Raw genomic sequence first — 15,400 nt, 5'->3', positions numbered from 1 at the left:
CTTTACATTAGTCATGCTACGTAATAAAAGAAAGCATGAATAAACAGCTGCTTCAATTGGTTTATAAAAAAAAGCGTCTTTATATTTTGTCGGTCTATAAATCCAATAAGCGGTAGGAAGATTAATTATGCAACAAAAATTGCTTTAATTAACTTATCTAATTTTTAAGAATACCATTAGTAGGAATACCGAAATAATACCGGTATTTTATTACGGTTTTCGGTACATATCGGTTTCGGTACTATAACGGTAACGGTATACAATCTTTAGTATAATACCGGTATTGAAATCATACCGGTAATAAGTCCCTGGTTCTAGCAGAACTGCCGGAGAGACACATGTATATATCCCTGTCTCTATCATATCATCCATCTTTGTCTCGATCTGCTTAGAGGGCGCCACCTACTAGACAGTTACCTACTATACTGGGTTCAAAAAAAAATCAAATCGAGAAGTAAATCTTATCGCGCATAGGAGAAGAAGCGAGCAAAGTAGGGATGGCGTTGCGTGCGAAATTGGCGGGACACTCGCTGACAGCCAATGGCTGTGGAGTGGGGAGACTTTCTTGTAGGAAAGATGCGCGAAACGTACGAGTTTTGGTTTATCCGGTTCTCTTCTTGATTTGAATTTAGTATAGACAGCGTAGCGGCTGAGTGGCTGTCGAATTGGAGTATCAGCATTATTGCTTTAGCATCTTCTTAAACAAATCATTATAAATTAAAAATAATTAGAATAATCTGAAGAAAACGTTGACGCGCGCACGATTCGTTATCTTTAACGGTGACAACGTATACTTACACGGAAAAAATAGGTTTGCTATTATATGTGATCAGCAAGAAAAATTGTTGAGTCTACTGAACGTTTTGTTTGGCCAACAAAACGTTTTGTTGGCAAAACATAAATCTTAATAAGCTTAGTAAATTTTTCTTGCTGGTCACACAGTAACTAATTTCTTGCTATTCTAGCAAGTCTTTTTTTTCGTGTACATGTGTACATATTTTTGTTTTTTTTTTATTTCTTTGTCTCTCCGATTACGTAAATCCGTGAGATTGATAGCGCATAGGAAATTGCATGAACTAATTTAAAGCAAACGGCGCGAACCAGCTGATAAGCTCACAGACATGTCGTAATTGAAAAAAATTGGAGCTCGTAGTATATTTTAGGTTTAGCCTAAATTAACTCGCCGCACGCAACGTCATATATCTAAACAGTACATTTATATAGATATGTAGACACAAAAGATTAAGGACATAAAGAACAGTTTGTTCTTATCGCGAGGAACACATGTATCATGATTATAAGGATATTTTTAAAGAAAGAAAAACAAAAAGAGAAGTTATATTTCTTAGAAAAATTAAATATATGTAATATTGCTTATCTCGATGTTGGCAGTGACAAACATGCCGCAAAGAATTTTCTTTCGTTTATGTAAATTTCCTATTGTGTCTGCGACCGACAATGCGAGCGATCTTCGGTGTAAGAGCGAAGTTTACCTGACCTGACATGAAAGATGTCAGAAAACGGGAACCTTTTTGCGTGTTATATAAGCTCGATCTTCGCATTTTGTATTCTAATGTTGTTCCGTAAACAGAAAATAGTATATATATAAATATATAAATAGTATATATATATGCGATTCACATTAATGCATTTTAATATGAGATAAATTTGTAGTAATGTACAATAATTTTTTTACTGTATATTCGTATAGATATTTCTAACAGAATTCTCGTTCTTTTCAGACTCGATTGACAGGTGGCCACATGGTGAAGCAGAGGAGGTTTATCGGGAACACCAATAACAAAATGATCAATATACGGGAACGTTTGTAGATAACATAGGGAGATAATTTTAAATCTGAATGTGGGACACGTTGTTGGCTCTCACTATAGCTACATGCAAAAGTGGATTTTGTATGCCCCGGGATAAGTTGGGAATTTTACATAGTGACGATTTCACATAGAAACGCAAAGCGCGTTGATACGTGTTTTAAAGAGAGTTTTACAGGTTCGACAACAACAGGATATATAGTAAAATATTTCACTGACCCAAGGAGATAAGCGCTGATTCCACGCATGTGATCACACATTTGTGATTTGATTTCATTTTTCTATTTTATTCAGATCTATCTTTTTTATGTTATCGATATACACGGTGAGTAGTTACACAATACTCTGTTTTTTTTTCATTAAAACAAAATAAAAAACAATGACATAAAACGAGATTGGCATTTCGATAGAGAAGACGCGTTTACGTAACGTTACGAAATATACGCGCAATCTCTTTGCGAAGTTTGCAAAAAAAAAAAAAATCACAGTAAAATTTCAATATCCAAATATGTACTGAATGAAGATAACATTTTCTTTTTTATCGTTTGTGCGTGTACTAAATTACCGCGTTACGTAGCACGCGATTATAAATATGTCATGTAATAGTTTGAAGCGACGCGATAATTGAATAATCGCGGTTATTCGATTTCTTTGGCTTTTCAATAACGCTGCGCTGTGAATAAGAAAAATAAATTCAGTTGAATTTTAAAACTGACAAATCTAGATTTAAAAATAAAGATTTTTTACAATAATTTCTATAAATACAAATAGACAATATTAATATCAAACAACATACTTTATCATTTTTAAACAAACATACTAACACAACACATTTTTTCTACATAATAAAATAAAATTGTACAATATAATAAAAATTGTAAAACAGATGAGACAAAAGAAAAATCCAGTTTCGAGTGGTTGTAAAATCAGGCCAGTTCGTAATGCAAAACAAATAGAAACTTACAAAGTCATTTATCATCAAATAAAGAAAAAGAAAATATAAAACGCACGTGTGGTAGGAACAATTTATCATCGTTTAAGCTAGATTGTTAAGAAATTGCGTGACATATTTACGGCAACGCAATCCAATAATCGAATAGCAAACAACTTCATTACGCAGCCAATATAACAATAATTTGTCAGCATTTTGTGCACATTTCTTGAACTGAGTTCAATTATTAAGACTAATCGAGAATCTCATTTCTTTTCCTACCTCTAATTCAAATGTCGTTAACAACAAATTGAGACAAATAATGTTCCTTTTATTTTCTTTTCAGATTTTAGATACCTTAAGAACTTTATAAAGAGAAGAAGGTTTAAACCTGAAGCACAATCTCTCTTGCGTATTATTCGTGCAGTATTCATTTCGTAATTTTTACGATATTAGTGCACAGAAAAAACTGACGAGAAGAAATTTGCTTATCGCACAAACACGGTGATCGAATTGTGCGAGAACATCAAATGGTGTTTTAATTCGGTTCTGAACAATTTTTGATTTTCGTGTGCCTAACCAGGCAGAGTTTCCTCATAATGGTAAGTAGTATTCCATAGATGCATGTTACTCCGATGTCTTTTGTTTTTATTTGTGAAATATAAAGTTTTTTTCGTTCATTGCGACTTGTAACAGCATTTGTTCCGAGTGACGTCTTCAACATTTCTTCAATTTTTGTATGAAAAAGTTGTTGAAAAAATTGAAAGAAAAGTTGTGTGAAAGGATTACGGACAACGATGTTTTTTATATTGCATGTTAAATTTGTTTAAACAAAAAATTCACAAGACGGTCTTCTTCGAATGACAATTTCCGCAAAAAATACGCTCGCGTAAAGTAAGACAAAGTGGCGTTTATTTTCCCAAAGCGAGTTGCATTAAATATTCGAACTGTCGATCGCGCGTTCGCTTTACATAGTTTACATAACTCGATCATGTAATAGAAATAGCAACGCACACATTGTATGTGAGCTGTAGATCGAGCGATTCCTCGAGTCGATAACCTTCGTCATGGTCACCGAGCGTCTCGCGAATTCGCTTTAGCAACTTCGGCTCGCGTTGTCGAACGCAAATGGAAATTTCCGCTCGATTCGCATCGTCCCAAAGATTTATACCTGGCATCTGCGTATTCTCGAGCGCAGAGAACCAGCTGTCATTTATGCAAATTCCAAGAAAAAAAATTTTGCAGAGCTCTTCGCATTAATCAATGTTTCCTGTTGCATTTAGGAAATCAACTTGTGTGGCTGATCGTTTTTAAACTCCGCGATTCAAACTGACCAAGTGCAATAAAAACCGTTTTACTTTTTGGAGCCTGAGAAAGCCGTCAGTTTTTTTTTCGCTTTGCGCGAGTCATTACAATGTTTTTTCAAAAAAAAAAAAAAAAANAAAANAAAANAAAGATATTTTTAACAATTAGTGATAAATCGAGATTACTCTCAGGCTCTATAAGTCTTATTAAACTAATAATATATGAATATAGGGACATGAAGAACCGTTCGCAGGATGTGCGTGAATGTGCTTTTAAATATATATATATATGTATACACATATATACTTCGAAATAATTTTTTCCCTCCATATAGGATGCTGGATTTGCATCAAAGATATTTTTTTTTCTCATACTGAATATCTATATAGCGTATTTTTTCTTATCCATATATTCTTCATAATCTTGAATAGATCATTAGTTTTGTAAGTTTGTATTAAAACACTGAAGAAGATCCCATAGTGGATCGAAACGTTTGTTACAACTTGTTTAAAATCTTAGAATTATAAAAGAATTATACCCGAACATCTGGTGTTAGTTTGTTATTGCCATTTTCTTAATTCTTTTTATTTAAAGATATTTTGGATTTTCTTTTGCAAATTGAATATAATTTTATCATGTAATATCTATCAATCTATTTCTCACGCTTAGAGTCGCAAGAAGTCGCTTTTAAAAGATACGTCATCTTGAAGAAATCGCACTTTACGTTTTAAATAATTAGTTTTTCCATATAAATTATTGTTCTTTCTTTAAAAATCTAGACAATCTCAATGTAGCGTTATAACAAAAACAATTAACATATATATCCTTCGTATACGAGAGATGTCCTCCGCACAAAATTGCTTTCTTGCGAGAGTCACATTGAAAATTAGAATGTAAAATGAGAATGTGGTGCACGTGCAAATAGAAAGATCTTGACGCAACAGGCGCTTTAGGTGCACCAGCACTAGTTTTGAACGCGAAACAGTGCGCTCTATTTGGCGCGAATCGGTTGTTCTTTTAGCAAAACTCAAAAAAGTGCCGCCGAGAAATTCTTCGATAGTTTGTTCACTTTTATGCCGACACAAACAAAAAAAGATAATCCAATACGCGCGTCGCTCATAAGCTCATAAGCGGGAACTTTCCGTCTGCTAGAATTCGGTTTGTGTGCATCGGGTGATGTTTCATTTGTTATATGATTACTTCACTCGTATCATCTCGATTAGATTCAACGATTCACGGCAATCAAAAACCGTGTTAAGTTTCATTCGAGAGATAAACGACACCGCTGATCACGCTCGTTGTGAAAACCGAGACACAAACAAAGCTTACTTCGTGCACGTGAGATAATACACGCGAGAAACTGCCGATAGAGTGTTGACTCTGTTATTATAAATGATCAGTTCTCACGTGGAAATTAATAGAACTGACTATTTCGCAGAAGTTTAAATAGCAGAACTGTTTTCCTCTACTTTTCCTCGTGCTACTTTATAAATAAATTAACGTTTGCTTCAAGTGTTATTTCTTCTTTCGAGACACATCGATCTTGATCGATCTCGAGATATAATTACCGGCTGATTCACGCGATCGCGTTTTGATGTCTACATCCCGAGTCGAAATTTAGCGTCTACATTGAATTTTTGAATTTTGAATTTTGAATTTTGAATTTTGAATTTTGAAGTTTGAATTTTGAAGTTTGAATTTTGAAGTTTGAATTTTGAAGTTTGAATTTTGAATTTTGAATTTTGAATTTTGAATTTTGAATTTTGAATTTTGAATTTTGAATTTTGAATTTTGAATTTTGAATTTTGAATTTTGTATTTTGAATTTTGAATTTTGAATTTTGAATTTTGAATTTTAAATTTTGAATTTTAAATTTTGAATTTTTTACACTCAATTTTTGAAAAAAGGAAATTTCGGACGTATAGCAGCGTCAAAGTAGGATCTGCTTTCTCTCTCACTTCTACATAAAAAAAGAGGAATTGAGGTTCAATGTAGACGCTAAATTTTGACTCGGGATATGTATGTGTGTAAATACATACACACACGCGCGCGCGCGCGCGCGCATATTGTGGCTACTATATGTGAAAAGTCCAGAAAACTTTATCGAGGATTAGAAAGACTAATCCTCGCATCTTAATTTTAACAACCAGGCCGAAATCCCGCTGAAGCAACGGGTTCGCGAATTCTGAGCGGAATACGAGCTCTTTCAAACTCCTACTACCGCGCATTTAAAGACACAAAGGTTACAAAGTCAAAATAATGCGAGTTCTGAAGCAAAAGCAACGTAAACAGTTTCGGTACGCTGTTAATCATCACGTAACAAGCTATCTGATTAAGTAATTGACAGGCGGCGCGACTTACGCCGAGGAAGACGATTGCCGCAGCGCTACGCGCTCACTGTCGCGCGTGCCGTATAAGAGATGTGAGCTTGCTGCCGGAATCCTCACGTGTGAAGTGGTGAAAAGTGTTTAAGTGCCGACGATCCGCCAGGCAAAGGCAGAGGTTACGGGTTAGAGGTCAGCTGCCGACAAACGTGAGTGCCGCCAAATTCTTCGACAGCTGTGCGTGCCGCGTCCGGGCGATTTTTCGTATTTTTCGAATTTCAACGAACGCTTTCTCAAAGTTGCGTTAGCTCCGGTTTCCGACGCGAGTCACGACAATGCGGTTTTTATTACAAGTGATCTCTTTCTCTCTTTTACGTGGTCGCAACGGTCCGTCGCGTATATCGTCTGAATTTCCGTGTACAGATCAAATTATTTTCTGTTTACTATTTGTCGTTCTATTGTGTGAAAGTTTTCTTAATTTTCGTGCCGTATAGAGTGACGCCAAAGCGTGTCTTTGGGTAAAAAGGGAGCGGCTTCTGACATCTTAATTTTGACATGTGTTAACATGGTCATGATTCAGAATGAGCTTCAAAAGATTGTAATGCTCACTGTTTGTTAAAAAGTTATTAACAAAAAATGATACGACAATAAAATAAAGTTTTTTATACATAAAAGTAAACTCATAATTGTAAACTCGGAAACCTACGTGGAACAGTATAATCGTAGATTTTCTTTCACCCTTAAGCAGGATGGAGAGAGGGGGTTGACCTTCGCTTTGCGTGGAAAGTCGAAAACGCACGTGGAACAGAACAATTACAGACTTCGCTTTGCTCCGTAAGCGGAGGAGAAAGCATGTTTGGTATAAAATAAATAAAAACTAATGATAAATATTGCAATAAACTTGAAAAAAGTACATGCTTATAAGTGGGAGAGCGCAGGGAACGGGCGTAGCTACATAAAAAAAAAAAAAAAAAACAAAACAAAACTTGAGAATGTGGAAAGTATCAATGATTGAAAATACTGCTTGGAAAGTATATACCTGGAGTTTATTTCGCCTCTCTCCTACGGAGAGGCTCTATTATGGAAAAACTTGACACATAAGTTTATAACTTTAACTTAATAAACATTTTTTGTTAATCACTTGTTAACAAACAGTGAGCATTACACTTAAGAGGGTACTGGATACCGACTATAGCGACCTGTAAACCGACGTTCTTAAATCAGATTCTGTGTCGTATTTACGGCATCAAATCCAAAATGCTTCTCCAGAAATAAATGAATTGTGTTAAGAATTTGCTGGTGTACTTTAGAATGTCAAAATTCAGCACAAATTTTTTCTTAGACAGTTTTCTTCTATAACCTCACCATATATTCATATATGTAGAATTATTTCTAAGGTTATGTACGTATTTGTACTGAATTACCGCCAAACATACGACGAAAACAAATCGAATGAGCTATTCAAATTATGATTTGACTATCTCATTGATGAGAGAAATCTGAGTTCGTGATGATGTGTATTTGATACCATATACTATCATTATGAATGAAAAACAAGTTCAAAAAAGCATTATATACCCATTTTCAAAAGCTTTATATAGTTTTGTATATTTATTTGCTTCTGTAGAAGCTCTTTTAATGTTGTGCAGTAAATAAAATTAAAAAATATAGAAATTTAGGTTTATAAAAACGTCGGTTTACAGATCTCTATCCAGTTTACAAGCCGGGCTCCAGTATCCTCTTAAAACCTTTTGAAGGTCACTCTAGGCCACGACCTTGATAATGTAGGATTTGTTAAAAAATTAATTAAATAAAATAGGCACTTCATTTTATATAAAAGTGTATTAATTAGCTTTATTATAACTAAGATAATAATATATATAGATACAACTCGAAGAACAGCTTTAACAATCTGTCGCGCTATCTTCCACGTCTCTCGATCTATTCTTATCGACGGCTACGGACTCTCCTTAGGTCTTGAAGATCTTTCGCTCGGCACCTCGGTTTTCGATGATGTTTGCGTGTTTTCTTATCTTCAAAATTGTCGAGTCGTCAACCGACAACCAACGGGTATCGCAGAGAATCGTAAACGTATTTGTCACTTTGACAATCGCGCGAGCATACAGTTTTGTCGTGAAATTACCAGTTGTTAAATCCGAAAACATATATAAGAGAATAATACATATAAGAGAAATTCGATTTTCGCCGTTCGTAACAATTTTTCCTTACAATAACACATGTCAAAATCAAGATCATCGCACGCTGCTCTACTTATCGACATAAATTACGTATTTATGATAATTATATTGTGCACTCGATGTAAACCGCGCGGAAATACATGCTATTTTTGGTTACATACTTATCTCTGTGTTTCATTGAGTTTCTTGTCTGTCGAAAATTTCACTTCCTGAACTCACACGTTTCTCCGTCAAATTTGTAAAACCGAGCTGCCGAGTACAACGGTTGTCACGTCTGTTTATTGCCGTTCAATTTGATTTTCTGAATTTTTCGTAAGTTAATGCGGTGTGATAAATCACATCTAGCGCTAAACTCTTTGGTTTTTGTAATAATTGTGAAGCTAGATTTACTAGACGTGCCGTATCTTTCGTTAATGACATTCGGAATCGAGATGCGAGGCATCATGTGTATATATATATATACACTTTGATATGATATCAACAGCGCACTGAACGATTCTAGTTTATATCGCCGGTAATTCATGTTCTTCATTGTTTACAAACATTTCCAGCTATTTATCGAACTTCTTCTTAGCATTTATAACGACTTATTGAAAGTGCGAGACAATCATTTATTTATCGTATTCGAAAATGTGTGGAAGTTAACGGAAGTCATTTTGAACACTTTTTCTAAAATAATATTGCAGACGTGTGATAGTTGTTTAGTTGATTTAATTTTTTTCTAAAAGAAATATGATTTTTTTGTATTTGCGATTATCTTAAGGTAAACATATCTTACATACAGTTGAATTTGTTTTTTTCTTAACTACATTACTACGTCGGTGAAAATAAGTCGTCCAATTTAAAAAAATTGTAATGACCTTGAAATCTTAAACAATATGACCTTGAGAAAAATGTTTTGTGTATCACACTATTTGTTCCTTCAATTTGAACAACTTTTTCCTTTAATATTTTTTTGTATCATTGCAAACAGCAAAGATATCTTAAATGATCGAGTTAGAGGAAACACTCTGTATATATATATATATATATATATGTACATATACATATACTGGAACGTGCGTAAATCCGATTTGGAATTAACGCAGCGGAAAGACAAAAGAGCGAGTAACACACTCCCGATCACACTCCGAGCGAGTTCTCTTTAACTCACGCGCAACCGCCCTTGAAACGCTAAAGTAGTCGGACTTTCCTTCCGCTTGATTCACCGATTAATCAGAACCGACCGCAGAATTCTACGTTGTGAATTTTGCTACGTTAACCAAACGAAAAGGCGTCTTATCTCGTTTTACTTGCGAGCCGCGACACTTTGCCACCGTCTCGGCTTGGTTAACGCTCGCAGTCGGAAACTAATCGATTTTCATTGTTTTTCATCTCGATCACATCTTAAATTAACGATGACCTTTGTGTTGATCATATTGCAAGCAAATACAAATGAAAATTTATCTTGAAAACGTTCCGCGCGCGAAGACGATATTTTATGATTACCAAGAAGTTACGTGTTTTGTTTGCGAAATAAAATCATTATTTATGGATATTACACAAAAGATAAAAAAAAAAAAAAAAAAAAAAAACCAGCAAAAGGAAGTCTCTCTATTGCGTGGAAAAAAGAAGAAAATCTACTCTCTTATGGTTGAGGCCGATTGTGACTAAGCGGTTGAGAACGAAGCCGACCTTGCGCTGCAACAATGGCATTAATCGTCAATGGTCAACGCAGCGTGCAAGCTCACTTTATTGTTTTTTTGCAACGTTTTTTTTCATTGAGAGAAAAAACGGTAGTAGTAGGGTCGGAACGTAACGACGCGTTGTCCCGACAGAACGCAAATGAGTTCTCGCGCATCTCATTTTCTTTCTCTTTCCCACTCTCTTTGATACTTGGCTGGCCATCGTGCGGGCTTAACGCGACCACGTGGAATGCTCACGTGTGCGTCAGCGGTTTTCCGTATCTCCTGAATCCGGTGTTTTCCACCGCGCTCGATTAAACGTTCGTTCGCGGGAGAATAATTAGCGGCAACAAAATGGAAACCGGTATTTAGGTTCGCGGAACGATTAAATTGATCTCATCGATACGTCGTGACACGATGCGAAAATTACTTTCCTCGTTGTCGCGTGTCGCGCAAAGAGAGGTTTTTAGAAACGATTGACTGTAAACAATATAGAAATTTTACACTATTATTTTATTTCACTTTTATTTTACCATACTATACTACTGTCTTATTTTACTAATTAATTCCTACCGAAGAGTCTCGGAAAAATGTTCTGTCGATGCATTAATACTCGACGACCAAATTCGAATATGCTAATTTTTTTTCACACCGAAAAGATTTGCGATCTCTTCGGCGCGATATCTCGTGACGATTTGTATGGAACGATCGCGAAGCTAATGTAACAAATTTGCATTGTTAATCGGAAACTCGCGCCGACGTAGACTGTGTAATGAACTTACATATCGATTCATATACATATATGATTAATCGAGATAATTACGATATCGATTGTGAGTGGATCGCTGTGATATTTTAAGAGGGCGCGTATATTCATCTGGTCAATTATTCAAATATAATATTGCAATTTCTGTGACAATTTGAGACTGTCTATATATTTCTTTGACGTATTATACATTTTATAATAAAATAACATAAGCGCGTAACGCGCAAGCAGCGTAGAACAAGCAATTTCGTACTTTTAGCGCGCAATCCTTTCAGCGTTTTATCGCCGTGATGAGAAAAAACCACGCGGGAGGACGTTCTCGCATGCACATTTCAGAAACCTGAAAAGAGTATGTGATAAGAAGACAGAGAAAGAAGAATATCTCGTTGTGCGCGCGAAGTTTTCGCTCGCGGCGTGCTTACGTTTTCGCATCATCCGTTTTCATTTCCTTAATTTTCTTCCGCATTACTCCGGCCGGCGAGAATTTAAACGAGGTCGGAACACGTCGCGCTCAAAAGAAGCGAGCAAAAAAAGTCTTTCTCGTTCTTCCGTCGTCGTCGTCGCGTTTTCAACCACTCCCGCGAGGTCGACATTTTTTATTTTTTTTTTTTTTCGAGACACCGCGCATTCCGACGTTTCATCCTGAAATATATATGTGAAAACGTATGCAGCGTGGTTTCTTCATGAATCGCATCAACGTTAGTACAGAGAGTAGGGAATACCCCAATATATATAAGACAAGGTTCGTACAGATTACGCAACTGTTTTTGAAACAAAATACAAAGTTTTTTTGATATTTTACCTGATGATATAGCGATTATATAATAAGTCGAAACGGGCCGATACACGAGCAATAATCACAAGTTGGTCGTGTATAAGTATTGGATTTATTTAAATATCACAAACGTTTCAGTCCTTAGGATCGGATTTCTTCAGTGTGAATGTTACAATGTAAGAAGAAAAAATAATAAATAACAGAAACGCTCGCTATGTAAATATATAGACTCAGAGTCTGACTATCTGGCATCCTAAATGTCATCCTCAATGTAATTTTATCCATTACAACAGCCAACTTTTGCGATGCTTTTTAACATTGACTACTTTTCATTTTTTGACATCAATTGTATACCGCGTAATCTGTCATATTCACGACTGAAGAAGGCTCGAGTAACCCGAGTCGAAATTTAGCGTCTACATTGAACCTCAATTTTTCTTTTTTTATGTAGGAGTAAGAGAGAAAGTAGATCTTACTTTGACGCTGCTGTACGTCCGAAATTTCCTTTTTTCAAAAATTGAGGTTCAATGTAGACGCTAAATTTCGACTCGGGAAGAGTCGAAATATTTCGTATTATTTTTTTTATCTAAAGCGCGTTCATTAAATTATTTATTTTTTTATATTAACATCCTTTTATTGGCTCGATGGGACCTTATTTACTTGCTTATTTGATACAATGTAATCTGACAAAATCGAACTAATTAGCGCACATATTCTTCAAAATTAAATTAACAATTACTCACTCAAATATAGAATACATGAGAGTCGCACACAGCATCTTCAACACAGCGGAGATGTTGTAAACTTATAGTTATTCAGAAACTGTGTACTGACATACATGTAATCTTTACAAACAGTTGTCATGGTACTGACATGTAATCTTTACAACATCTTTACATCACGTTTGTGATATTTAGATAATAAATCCAATACTTATACACGACCAACTTGTGATTATTGCTCGTGTATCGGCCTGTTTCAACTTAATTGACAATTTCACGAGCGAACTGTTGATTATATAATATTTCGAATGCACAAAAATACAAATTACAAGATAGAAATTTTCCAACGCAGACAAGACAAAATACATACATCGCCGATTTTTTTATTGACTGACTTAAATAATGTTTTCAAAAACTTTATACACAATGTAAACAATGAAGATAAATCTAATGATTTTATTGTGCGCGATACATTAAGAGAACGAGCGGTATCGTCGCGCTTACTGTAATTCAAGAATAACGCGAGTTTCATTTTTACGACGCGCGCATTGGGAGCGCGTGGTCGGACCGCGTAATTGTATCGCGCGCAAAATTTATGATCGCACCCGAATATGTATTTATGGTATAAATATCTACGCGCTTATAAGACCGTGATAAAAATAGAGTCTCTCCAAAAAAAAAAAAAAAGAAAGAAACGTTTGTGTTAGATAAATACTATAAATAACGGTCGCCTGCATGTTGGATCGTTGCAATGGAATTTCTTCTTGATTCGGGGATATTTCTCTTCTTTTTTCTCTGTTTCTCTCCATTTCTCTCTCTTTCTCTCTCTCTCTCTCTCTCCTTCTCTTCTTGCGATCGTAGCAAATATTTCTCGAAATTAAACGGTAATGAGTTTTATTCATATTCAGCAAAAGGAAGTGGATAAACATCCACTTGATGGCAGTCAAATTGAAATTCTCAAATTTAACGGTCTTTTCCACCGCAACTCAGTTTCCCGTTCTGCAACAAGATACCGACGATCGCGTGGAGCTTTCACGTTAAAGTACTTTAGACCTCTCGAGAACGCGCGTTTCACATCGTAAGAGTTTTCAGTTCGGTTGGCATTCGTTTCATCGCGCGGAAATGCCGAATCTCGCGAGTGCCGAATCACACTATATGAACGGCTATCCGTTATGACGATCGACAAATCGTCGAGATTGATGTATATATATCACCGTTTAGCGTCAGCTTGTCGCGTGTTTAAGCGCGAAAACAGAATCCGAAACGTCGGCGGAAATTCTAATCCACGGCTGATTGCGATAAACGACATGTATATATATCGTCGAGACGGATCCTTCATTATCGTTTCTGTGTTTGATTTGGATTTAACAATCATCTTTGTCTGTCTCTCCGTGCTCGTGGCGATGCGCGTGCGCGTTGTATACCTTACCGGCTTTGCTGAAAATATGACGCGTAATATATAACGTGCAAAAATTGTAACAGTTTTGTGACGCGTCGGTGGATTAATTTTTAATCAGTAAGCGCGAGATATATAAATGAAGTTACATAATATTACGTTTTGAAAGAAAATAATTTCTCGTAAAATATTGAATTCAAAAATTAAATAATTAATTTTCTGTTTTTCGATAAAATCTGCATATATACATATATAGTATATCGCGTGTACGCGTCAGCGAGGAAAACATATTTACTTGAAATCACACGATATGTAATATACGTAATTTATATTCACCGAGAGAAACATTTATCTATTTTTGTCATTCTCTATCGAACACTTTCCGCATCCGTGACGTTCAATATAACGTGTAAACTTCCTTTTCACAAGCGCGTTTTATTTTTTCCCGACACAAATTTCTAGCTAAATTGCCGCAATCGTTTCTTAAAGACGACGAGTCTAATGTAGCATAATAGTTTCTTCAAACTCTTTAATAACTTACTTTTCTCGATCAAACGAAAGATGATTGCAGAATCGATACGAACGGAGTTATTTTAGCGGAAGAGCAGAGGAAAGAACAGCTGTTTAAAGTCTACGGATTTCTTCTCTAAATGCTCGGGGAAAAAAAAAAAAAAAAAAAGAAAACGACTACGTTTCAATAACGGATTAGCCATTAAGTCGATTGAGACCTTGAAGACGAAAGAGAACCTTGAAGCCGATTATTCACACGGATAATGTGACACGTGCCATTTACATTAATTCCACGCAATTTTGTATCTTCTAACAAACAAAGGCGTTATCAATGGCTGTTGAAGCAAACACAGATGTGTAAAAGTGGTTGAATCAATTTATTGAACTTAACTTGCAAAACAATTTTCGACCTTGTATCAGGTCTTTCTCAATACAATTCCACAATTATAAACATAACGTACAATTCAAATAATTATGAACTTACAAATTACTCAGAGAAAAGACAAATAGTTCCAAAAGTATGTAAATTTCAACGTAACAGGCAGTTGGAACTAAATACACAGGTGTTGTTGTGCGAATATGTGATGATAATATTATTTATTCAAAGTTGCATATAAATAACGTTTCGACCTTCAGTTTAGGTTCTTATCAAATTAGATATGTGCTGTTCAACAAAACTTCGTACAAAACAATGATGATAATTAAGATGTTACAACAAGTCGTATCGCAAACATGTGAGCTGTGCCTTACTTGTTGTAACATCTTAATTATCATCATTGTTTTGTACGAAGTTTTGTTAAACAGCGCATATCTAAGAAATGAATAAGAATAAGATCATACGAGCCGCTTTGCAGAATATTATGCTGAAATGTTCTATTATATATACACCGAAAAAATGGTATTCTTGTTTTGAGGATATCCCACTTACTTTAAGTATATTTTATACTAAAATAGGCGCCAAGAAGAGTTTCTTATTTTAA

The 15,400-nt window shown here is 35.3% G+C and overlaps 1 protein-coding gene across 7 annotated transcripts in view; it reads left to right on the top strand.

The window, feature by feature from the left end:
- The window catches only part of LOC109858738 (multidrug resistance protein homolog 49), an 82,352-nt gene that overhangs the window by 10,437 nt on the left and 56,515 nt on the right, over window positions 1-15,400 (top strand). For 4 of the 7 annotated variants that reach the window (XM_020436279.1, XM_020436282.1, XM_020436276.1 and 1 more), the window contains 2 exons: window positions 1,743-2,154; window positions 3,107-3,362. The gene's annotated coding sequence lies outside the window, so the exon portion shown is untranslated. Of the gene's footprint in view, window positions 1-1,742; window positions 2,155-3,106; window positions 3,363-6,492; window positions 6,599-15,400 lie in introns of those variants that run through there. The other 3 variants (XM_020436284.1, XM_020436281.1, XM_020436278.1) reach the window with 2 other exon arrangements.

Source organism: Pseudomyrmex gracilis, unplaced genomic scaffold (genome assembly GCF_002006095.1).
Source record: "Pseudomyrmex gracilis isolate BER0280 unplaced genomic scaffold, ASM200609v1 scaffold_221, whole genome shotgun sequence".
Taxonomy (NCBI): Eukaryota; Metazoa; Arthropoda; class Insecta; order Hymenoptera; family Formicidae; genus Pseudomyrmex; species Pseudomyrmex gracilis.
Note: the sequence above shows the minus strand (reverse complement) of the source record. Positions and strands in the feature narration are given on the sequence as shown.